The sequence below is a fragment of the Triturus cristatus genome, chromosome 11, assembly GCF_964204655.1.
Source record: "Triturus cristatus chromosome 11, aTriCri1.1, whole genome shotgun sequence".
In the NCBI taxonomy this organism is placed as follows: Eukaryota; Metazoa; Chordata; class Amphibia; order Caudata; family Salamandridae; genus Triturus; species Triturus cristatus.
Window position 1 is genome coordinate 1,140,874,671 of NC_140594.1, and position 11,120 is coordinate 1,140,885,790.

Consider the following 11,120-nt stretch of genomic DNA (forward strand, 5'->3'; position numbering starts at 1 on the left):
GCTGGGTGCAGAAAATCTTCATCTTCTCGTCTCACAGTCAGTCATAACTGAAAGTGCAGACCCTCTTGGGAACTAGCAGTTTCAGGCCTTTACCAAGATAGCAGCTCTCTAACCCTCTCCTCTCTCTTTGATCCTAGCGCTAGCATGCTCAGGATTTGATTTTAACTGGGAGCCAGAGATCTACCCGGTGAGGGCGAGGCTTTTGAGCGTTTGGGAGCGTTCGGGACGTGAGGACATTGGACAGGAAATGTTGCCATCTTGAAATATCCAACCTTCCTGCTGTCGTGAGAGGCTCTTTCCATGGACATCTGCCTCTTGGAGTCCACTCAACTTGCTCTCTGATATAACATTTTGTGAGCTGCAGTTACATCCGATGGCTACAAGGTGGCGCTGCATTCAGGTGAGAGAACAAGTGTGCACAAAATCGTTGGGGACTTTTGCCAGATTCATCGGTGGATCTTGCCTACTTTTATTCACATGCTAGATATTGCCTAGAAATGCTTTTTAATATAGAGATGCTAGAGTTAGAATGTGTGGTCGGGGTTCAGCCCTTTCATTGTCTACCACCCGCAACATATTTATTACCAGCACATGTGAGTGGTGACTCTGCTTTTTGGAAAATAGCATCTAATAGGACAATGAATGTCGCAGATGGGGCGATCGAGATGCCTGCCTAAGTATTTCATTTTTTTTTAAATTTAACGTCTGATTAATCTGTTCATGATATTTCCGTTTTGTGACATGTTGCATTAAAACAAATCCTGCTTGGAGAACATATAAAAATTTGCACTGCATTGGCCGGGAATCGAACCAGGCTCAACTGCTTGGGAAGCAGCTATGCTCACCACTATACCACCAACGCCCTATGATGTGGGTGCTCTCGGTTCTAAAGATTACAACCCCGAGTTCAATGACTATCTTGCACCAGTTTCAATGGTGCATTTGGTTTAGATACCAACATGAAAAGCAGTAGAAAGTTTCTTGTAGAGGGTAAGGAACTGGGGATTGAAACCAAGGCCAAATCTGTGCAGAAGAGAAGAAATGGAAAGCAGTAGTACAAATAGTGGAAATGAACATATTTAGGCAGCATTGGAAGCAAAGCAGCGAAGAGAAAGAGAGTGCCTTCCATGAAATGCCCAGGAGAATGATAAGAGCAGAACGAAAAGGCAAGAATGACATTCAAAGCATGCCCAGAAAAACGTGTGACGGTGCAACCAGTCATTTATGCTTATAATTGGGTATCTTTACTTTCAAAGTATGGGGTTGATCCTTTGGCGATCACTCTGTTGTGTTTCAGCAGAGACAGATAGTTGAGAAGTCTTTTCTCACATAGCTAGCACAAGCCTGCGCTTTTCCTTGCTGGTAGCGTGGAAATGACAGATTGGTTCTCAGAAGAAAAAACAAGAAATATTATAGCAGAGGATGGTTTCGATCCATCAACCTCTGGGTTATGGGCCCAGCACGCTTCCGCTGCGCCACTCTGCTCCCTTGTAAAAGTGTTCTCTTTATGCAGAGGAGGAGCTTTCAGCGAAGTGGCGAGGGATTGGTGGGTCTCGCTCCTCATTTGCCTAAGCATGCTGCAATGTATGCTGGGTGCAGAAAATCTTCATCTTCTCGTCTCACAGTCAGTCATAACTGAAAGTGCAGACCCTCTTGGGAACTAGCAGTTTCAGGCCTTTACCAAGATAGCAGCTCTCTAACCCTCTCCTCTCTCTTTGATCCTAGCGCTAGCATGCTCAGGATTTGATTTTAACTGGGAGCCAGAGATCTACCCGGTGAGGGCGAGGCTTTTGAGCGTTTGGGAGCGTTCGGGACGTGAGGACGTTGGAGAGGAAATGTTGCCATCTTGAAATATCCAACCTTCCTGCTGTCATGAGAGGCTCTTTCCATGGACATCTGCCTCTTGGAGTCCTCTCAACTTGCTCTCTGATATAACATTTTGTGAGCTGCAGTTACATCCGATGGCTACAAGGTGGCGCTGCATTCAGGTGAGAGAACAAGTGTGCACAAAATCGTTGGGGACTTTTGCCAGATTCATCGGTGGATCTTGCCTACTTTTATTCACATGCTAGATATTGCCTAGAAATGCTTTTTAATATAGAGATGCTACAGTTAGAATGTCTAGTCGGGGTTCAGCCCTTTCATTGTCTACCGCCCGCAACATATTTATTACCAGCACATGTGAGTGGTGACTCTGCTTTTTGGAAAATAGCATCTAATAGGACAATGAATGTAGCAGATGGGGCGATCGAGATGCCTGCCTAAGTATTTCATTTTTTTTTAAATTTAACGTCTGATTAATCTGTTCATGATATTTCCGTTTTGTGACATGTTGCATTAAAACAAATCCTGCTTGGAGAACATATAAAAATTTGCACTGCATTGGCCGGGAATCGAACCCGGGTCAACTGCTTGGGAAGCAGCTATGCTCACCACTATACCACCAATGCCCTATGATGTGGTTGCTCTCGGTTCTAAAGATTACAACCCCGAGTTCAATGACTATCTTGCACCAGTTTCAATGGTGCATTTGGTTTAGATACCAACATGAAAAGCAGTAGAAAGTTTCTTGTAGAGGGTAAGGAACTGGGGATTGAAACCAAGGCCAAATCTGTGCAGAAGAGAAGAAATGGAAAGCAGTAGTACAAATAGTGGAAATGAACATATTTAGGCAGCATTGGAAGCAAAGCAGCGAAGAGAAAGAGAGTGCCTTCCATGAAATGCCCAGGAGAATGATAAGAGCAGAACGAAAAGGCAAGAATGACATTCAAAGCATGCCCAGAAAAACGTGTGATGGTCCCACCAGTCATTTATGCTTATAATTGGGTATCTTTACTTTCAAAGTATGGGGTTGATCCTTTGGCGATCACTCTCTTGTATTTCAGCAGAGACAGATAGTTGAGAAGTCTTTTCTCACATAGCTAGCACAAGCCTGCGCTTTTCCTTGCTGGTAGCGTGGAAATGACAGATTGGTTCTCAGAAGAAAAAACAAGAAATATTATAGCAGAGGATGGTTTCGATCCATCGACCTCTGGGTTATGGGCCCAGCACGCTTCCGGTGCGCCACTCTGCTCCCTTGTAAAAGTGTTCTCTTTATGCAGAGGAGGAGCTTTCAGCGAAGTGGCGAGGGATTGGTGGGTCTCGCTCCTCATTTGCCTAAGCATGCTGCAATGTATGCTGGGTGCAGAAAATCTTCATCTTCTCGTCTCACAGTCAGTCATAACTGAAAGTGCAGACCCTCTTGGGAACTAGCAGTTTCAGGCCTTTACCAAGATAGCAGCTCTCTAACCCTCTCCTCTCTCTTTGATCCTAGCGCTAGCATGCTCAGGATTTGATTTTAACTGGGAGCCAGAGATCTACCCGGTGAGGGCTTGCCCGGTGTGAGGCTTTTGAGCGTTTGGGAGCATTCGGGACGTGAGGACATTGGACAGGAAATGTTGCCATCTTGAAATATCCAACCTTCCTGCTGTCGTGAGAGGCTCTTTCCATGGACATCTGCCTCTTGGAGTCCTCTCAACTTGCTCTCTGATATAACATTTTGTGAGCTGCAGTTACATCCGATGGCTACAAGGTGGCGCTGCATTCAGGTGAGAGAACAAGTGTGCACAAAATCGTTGGGGACTTTTGCCAGATTCATCGGTGGATCTTGCCTACTTTTATTCACATGCTAGATATTGCCTAGAAATGCTTTTTAATATAGAGATGCTACAGTTAGAATGTCTAGTCGGGGTTCAGCCCTTTCATTGTCTACCGCCCGCAACATATTTATTACCAGCACATGTGAGTGGTGACTCTGCTTTTTGGAAAATAGCATCTAATAGGACAATGAATGTAGCAGATGGGGCGATCGAGATGCCTGCCTAAGTATTTCATTTTTTTTTAAATTTAACGTCTGATTAATCTGTTCATGATATTTCCGTTTTGTGACATGTTGCATTAAAACAAATCCTGCGTGGAGAACATATAAAAATTTGCACTGCATTGGCCGGGAATCGAACCCGGGTCAACTGTTTGGGAAGCAGCTATGCTCACCACTATACCACCAACGCCCTATGATGTGGTTGCTCTCGGTTCTAAAGATTACAACCCCGAGTTCAATGACTATCTTGCACCAGTTTCAATGGTGCATTTGGTTTAGATACCAACATGAAAAGCAGTAGAAAGTTTCTTGTAGAGGGTAAGGAACTGGGGATTGAAACCAAGGCCAAATCTGTGCAGAAGAGAAGAAATGGAAAGCAGTAGTACAAATAGTGGAAATGAACATATTTAGGCAGCATTGGAAGCAAAGCAGCGAAGAGAAAGAGAGTGCCTTCCATGAAATGCCCAGGAGAATGATAAGAGCAGAACGAAAAGGCAAGAATGACATTCAAAGCATGCCCAGAAAAACGTGTGATGGTCCCACCAGTCATTTATGCTTATAATTGGGTATCTTTACTTTCAAAGTATGGGGTTGATCCTTTGGCGATCACTCTCTTGTATTTCAGCAGAGACAGATAGTTGAGAAGTCTTTTCTCACATAGCTAGCACAAGCCTGCGCTTTTCCTTGCTGGTAGCGTGGAAATGACAGATTGGTTCTCAGAAGAAAAAACAAGAAATATTATAGCAGAGGATGGTTTCGATCCATCGACCTCTGGGTTATGGGCCCAGCACGCTTCCGGTGCGCCACTCTGCTCCCTTGTAAAAGTGTTCTCTTTATGCAGAGGAGGAGCTTTCAGCGAAGTGGCGCGGGATTGGTGGGTCTCGCTCCTCATTTGCCTAAGCATGCTGCAATGTATGCTGGGTGCAGAAAATCTTCATCTTCTCGTCTCACAGTCAGTCATAACTGAAAGTGCAGACCCTCTTGGGAACTAGCAGTTTCAGGCCTTTACCAAGATAGCAGCTCTCTAACCCTCTCCTCTCTCTTTGATCCTAGCGCTAGCATGCTCAGGATTTGATTTTAACTGGGAGCCAGAGATCTACCCGGTGAGGGCTTGCCCGGTGTGAGGCTTGCCCGGTGTGAGGCTTTTGAGCGTTTGGGAGCGTTCGGGACGTGAGGACATTGGACAGGAAATGTTGCCATCTTGAAATATCCAACCTTCCTGCTGTCGTGAGAGGCTCTTTCCATGGACATCTGCCTCTTGGAGTCCTCTCAACTTGCTCTCTGATATAACATTTTGTGAGCTGCAGTTACATCCGATGGCTACAAGGTGGCGCTGCATTCAGGTGAGAGAACAAGTGTGCACAAAATCGTTGGGGACTTTTGCCAGATTCATCGGTGGATCTTGCCTACTTTTATTCACATGCTAGATATTGCCTAGAAATGCTTTTTAATATAGAGATGCTAGAGTTAGAATGTCTGGTCGGGGTTCAGCCCTTTCATTGTCTACCGCCCGCAACATATTTATTACCAGCACATGTGAGTGGTGACTCTGCTTTTTAGAAAATAGCATCTAATAGGACAATGAATGTAGCAGATGGGGCGATCGAGATGCCTGCCTAAGTATTTCATTTTTTTTAAAATTTAACGTCTGATTAATCTGTTCATGATATTTCCGTTTTGTGACATGTTGCATTAAAACAAATCCTGCTTGGAGAACATATAAAAATTTGCACTGCATTGGCCGGGAATCGAACCCGGGTCAACTGCTTGGGAAGCAGCTATGCTCACCACTATACCACCAACGCCCTATGATGTGGGTGCTCTCGGTTCTAAAGATTACAACCCCGAGTTCAATGACTATCTTGCACCAGTTTCAATGGTGCATTTGGTTTAGATACCAACATGAAAAGCAGTAGAAAGTTTCTTGTAGAGGGTAAGGAACTGGGGATTGAAACCAAGGCCAAATCTGTGCAGAAGAGAAGAAATGGAAAGCAGTAGTACAAATAGTGGAAATGAACATATTTAGGCAGCATTGGAAGCAAAGCAGCGAAGAGAAAGAGAGTGCCTTCCATTAAATGCCCAGGAGAATGATAAGAGCAGAACGAAAAGGCAAGAATGACATTCAAAGCATGCCCAGAAAAACGTGTGACGGTGCAACCAGTCATTTATGCTTATAATTGGGTATCTTTACTTTCAAAGTATGGGGTTGATCCTTTGGCGATCACTCTCTTGTATTTCAGCAGAGACAGATAGTTGAGAAGTCTTTTCTCACATAGCTAGCACAAGCCTGCGCTTTTCCTTGCTGGTAGCGTGGAAATGACAGATTGGTCCTCAGAAGAAAAAACAAGAAATATTATAGCAGAGGATGGTTTCGATCCATCGACCTCTGGGTTATGGGCCCAGCACGCTTCCGCTGCGCCACTCTGCTCCCTTGTAAAAGTGCTCTCTTTATGCAGAGGAGGAGCTTTCAGCGAAGTGGCGAGGGATTGGTGGGTCTCGCTCCTCATTTGCCTAAGCATGCTGCAATGTATGCTGGGTGCAGAAAATCTTCATCTTCTCGTCTCACAGTCAGTCATAACTGAAAGTGCAGACCCTCTTGGGAACTAGCAGTTTCAGGCCTTTACCAAGATAGCAGCTCTCTAACCCTCTCCTCTCTCTTTGATCGTAGCGCTAGCATGCTCAGGATTTGATTTTAACTGGGAGCCAGAGATCTACCCGGTGAGGGCGAGGCTTTTGAGCGTTTGGGAGCGTTCGGGACGTGAGGACGTTGGACAGGAAATGTTGCCATCTTGAAATATCCAACCTTCCTGCTGTCGTGAGAGGCTCTTTCCATGGACATCTGCCTCTTGGAGTCCTCTCAACTTGCTCTCTGATATAACATTTTGTGAGCTGCAGTTACATCCGATGACTACAAGATGGCGCTGCATTCAGGTGAGAGAACAAGTGTGCACAAAATCGTTGGGGACTTTTGCCAGATTCATCGGTGGATCTTGCCTACTTTTATTCACATGCTAGATATTGCCTAGAAATGCTTTTTAATATAGAGATGCTAGAGTTAGAATGTCTGGTCGGGGTTCAGCCCTTTCATTGTCTACCGCCCGCAACATATTTATTACCAGCACATGTGAGTGGTGACTCTGCTTTTTGGAAAATAGCATCTAATAGGACAATGAATGTAGCAGATGGGGCGATCGAGATGCCTGCCTAAGTATTTCATTTTTTTTTAAATTTAACGTCTGATTAATCTGTTCATGATATTTCCGTTTTGTGACATGTTGCATTAAAACAAATCCTGCTTGGAGAACATATAAAAATTTGCACTGCATTGGCCGGGAATCGAACCCGGGTCAACTGTTTGGGAAGCAGCTATGCTCACCACTATACCACCAACGCCCTATGATGTGGTTGCTCTCGGTTCTAAAGATTACAACCCCGAGTTCAATGACTATCTTGCACCAGTTTCAATGGTGCATTTGGTTTAGATACCAACATGAAAAGCAGTAGAAAGTTTCTTGTAGAGGGTAAGGAACTGGGGATTGAAACCAAGGCCAAATCTGTGCAGAAGAGAAGAAATGGAAAGCAGTAGTACAAATAGTGGAAATGAACATATTTAGGCAGCATTGGAAGCAAAGCAGCGAAGAGAAAGAGAGTGCCTTCCATGAAATGCCCAGGAGAATGATAAGAGCAGAACGAAAAGGCAAGAATGACATTCAAAGCATGCCCAGAAAAACGTGTGATGGTCCCACCAGTCATTTATGCTTATAATTGGGTATCTTTACTTTCAAAGTATGGGGTTGATCCTTTGGCGATCACTCTCTTGTATTTCAGCAGAGACAGATAGTTGAGAAGTCTTTTCTCACATAGCTAGCACAAGCCTGCGCTTTTCCTTGCTGGTAGCGTGGAAATGACAGATTGGTTCTCAGAAGAAAAAACAAGAAATATTATAGCAGAGGATGGTTTCGATCCATCGACCTCTGGGTTATGGGCCCAGCACGCTTCCGGTGCGCCACTCTGCTCCCTTGTAAAAGTGTTCTCTTTATGCAGAGGAGGAGCTTTCAGCGAAGTGGCGAGGGATTGGTGGGTCTCGCTCCTCATTTGCCTAAGCATGCTGCAATGTATGCTGGGTGCAGAAAATCTTCATCTTCTCGTCTCACAGTCAGTCATAACTGAAAGTGCAGACCCTCTTGGGAACTAGCAGTTTCAGGCCTTTACCAAGATAGCAGCTCTCTAACCCTCTCCTCTCTCTTTGATACTAGCGCTAGCATGCTCAGGATTTGATTTTAACTGGGAGCCAGAGATCTACCCGGTGAGGGCTTGCCCGGTGTGAGGCTTTTGAGCGTTTGGGAGCGTTCGGGACGTGAGGACATTGGACAGGAAATGTTGCCATCTTGAAATATCCAACCTTCCTGCTGTCGTGAGAGGCTCTTTCCATGGACATCTGCCTCTTGGAGTCCTCTCAACTTGCTCTCTGATATAACATTTTGTGAGCTGCAGTTACATCCGATGGCTACAAGGTGGCGCTGCATTCAGGTGAGAGAACAAGTGTGCACAAAATCGTTGGGGACTTTTGCCAGATTCATCGGTGGATCTTGCCTACTTTTATTCACATGCTAGATATTGCCTAGAAATGCTTTTTAATATAGAGATGCTAGAGTTAGAATGTCTGGTCGGGGTTCAGCCCTTTCATTGTCTACCGCCCGCAACATATTTATTACCAGCACATGTGAGTGGTGACTCTGCTTTTTGGAAAATAGCATCTAATAGGACAATGAATGTAGCAGATGGGGCGATCGAGATGCCTGCCTAAGTATTTCATTTTTTTTTAAATTTAACGTCTGATTAATCTGTTCATGATATTTCCGTTTTGTGACATGTTGCATTAAAACAAATCCTGCTTGGAGAACATATAAAAATTTGCACTGCATTGGCCGGGAATCGAACCCTGGTCAACTGCTTGGGAAGCAGCTATGCTCACCACTATACCACCAACGCCCTATGATGTGGGTGCTCTCGGTTCTAAAGATTACAACCCCGAGTTCAATGACTATCTTGCACCAGTTTCAATGGTGCATTTGGTTTAGATACCAACATGAAAAGCAGTAGAAAGTTTCTTGTAGAGGGTAAGGAACTGGGGATTGAAACCAAGGCCAAATCTGTGCAGAAGAGAAGAAATGGAAAGCAGTAGTACAAATAGTGGAAATGAACATATTTAGGCAGCATTGGAAGCAAAGCAGCGAAGAGAAAGAGAGTGCCTTCCATTAAATGCCCAGGAGAATGATAAGAGCAGAACGAAAAGGCAAGAATGACATTCAAAGCATGCCCAGAAAAACGTGTGACGGTGCAACCAGTCATTTATGCTTATAATTGGGTATCTTTACTTTCAAAGTATGGGGTTGATCCTTTGGCGATCACTCTCTTGTATTTCAGCAGAGACAGATAGTTGAGAAGTCTTTTCTCACATAGCTAGCACAAGCCTGCGCTTTTCCTTGCTGGTAGCGTGGAAATGACAGATTGGTCCTCAGAAGAAAAAACAAGAAATATTATAGCAGAGGATGGTTTCGATCCATCGACCTCTGGGTTATGGGCCCAGCACGCTTCCGCTGCGCCACTCTGCTCCCTTGTAAAAGTGCTCTCTTTATGCAGAGGAGGAGCTTTCAGCGAAGTGGCGAGGGATTGGTGGGTCTCGCTCCTCATTTGCCTAAGCATGCTGCAATGTATGCTGGGTGCAGAAAATCTTCATCTTCTCGTCTCACAGTCAGTCATAACTGAAAGTGCAGACCCTCTTGGGAACTAGCAGTTTCAGGCCTTTACCAAGATAGCAGCTCTCTAACCCTCTCCTCTCTCTTTGATCGTAGCGCTAGCATGCTCAGGATTTGATTTTAACTGGGAGCCAGAGATCTACCCGGTGAGGACGAGGCTTTTGAGCGTTTGGGAGCGTTCGGGACGTGAGGACGTTGGACAGGAAATGTTGCCATCTTGAAATATCCAACCTTCCTGCTGTCGTGAGAGGCTCTTTCCATGGACATCTGCCTCTTGGAGTCCTCTCAACTTGCTCTCTGATATAACATTTTGTGAGCTGCAGTTACATCCGATGGCTACAAGATGGCGCTGCATTCAGGTGAGAGAACAAGTGTGCACAAAATCGTTGGGGACTTTTGCCAGATTCATCGGTGGATCTTGCCTACTTTTATTCACATGCTAGATATTGCCTAGAAATGCTTTTTAATATAGAGATGCTAGAGTTAGAATGTCTGGTCGGGGTTCAGCCCTTTCATTGTCTACCGCCCGCAACATATTTATTACCAGCACATGTAAGTGGTGACTCTGCTTTTTGGAAAATAGCATCTAATAGGACAATGAATGTAGCAGATGGGGCGATCGAGATGCCTGCCTAAGTATTTCATTTTTTTTAAAATTTAACGTCTGATTAATCTGTTCATGATATTTCCGTTTTGTGACATGTTGCATTAAAACAAATCCTGCTTGGAGAACATATAAAAAATTGCACTGCATTGGCCGGGAATCGAACCCGGGTCAACTGCTTGGGAAGCAGCTATGCTCACCACTATACCACCAACGCCCTATGATGTGGTTGCTCTCGGTTCTAAAGATTACAACCCCGAGTTCAATGACTATCTTGCACCAGTTTCAATGGTGCATTTGGTTTAGATACCAACATGAAAAGCAGTAGAATGTTTCTTGTAGAGGGTAAGGAACTGGGGATTGAAACCAAGGCCAAATCTGTGCAGAAGAGAAGAAATGGAAAGCAGTAGTACAAATAGTGGAAATGAACATATTTAGGCAGCATTGGAAGCAAAGCAGCGAAGAGAAAGAGAGTGCCTTCCATGAAATGCCCAGGAGAATGATAAGAGCAGAACGAAAAGGCAAGAATGACATTCAAAGCATGCCCAGAAAAACGTGTGACGGTCCCACCAGTCATTTATGCTTATAATTGGGTATCTTTACTTTCAAAGTATGGGGTTGATCCTTTGGCGATCACTCTCTTGTATTTCAGCAGAGACAGATAGTTGAGAAGTCTTTTCTCACATAGCTAGCACAAGCCTGCGCTTTTCCTTGCTGGTAGCGTGGAAATGACAGATTGGTTCTCAGAAGAAAAAACAAGAAATATTATAGCAGAGGATGGTTTCGATCCATCGACCTCTGGGTTATGGGCCCAGCACGCTTCCGCTGCGCCACTCTGCTCCTTTGTAAAAGTGTTCTCTTTATGCAGAGGAGGAGCTTTCAGCGAAGTGGCGAGGGA

The 11,120-nt window shown here is 44.7% G+C and overlaps 3 non-coding genes across 3 annotated transcripts; all 3 read right to left on the minus strand.

The window, feature by feature from the left end:
- Positions 1-2,378: 2,378 nt before the first annotated feature.
- On the minus strand, positions 2,379-2,450 carry TRNAG-CCC (transfer RNA glycine (anticodon CCC)). The gene has a single exon. It is a non-coding gene; the product is annotated as a tRNA-Gly (tRNA).
- Positions 2,451-5,592: 3,142 nt separating this feature from the next.
- TRNAG-CCC (transfer RNA glycine (anticodon CCC)) lies at positions 5,593-5,664 on the minus strand. Its single transcript has one exon. It is a non-coding gene; the product is annotated as a tRNA-Gly (tRNA).
- Positions 5,665-10,367: 4,703 nt separating this feature from the next.
- TRNAG-CCC (transfer RNA glycine (anticodon CCC)) lies at positions 10,368-10,439 on the minus strand. Its single transcript has one exon. It is a non-coding gene; the product is annotated as a tRNA-Gly (tRNA).
- Positions 10,440-11,120: the final 681 nt, after the last annotated feature.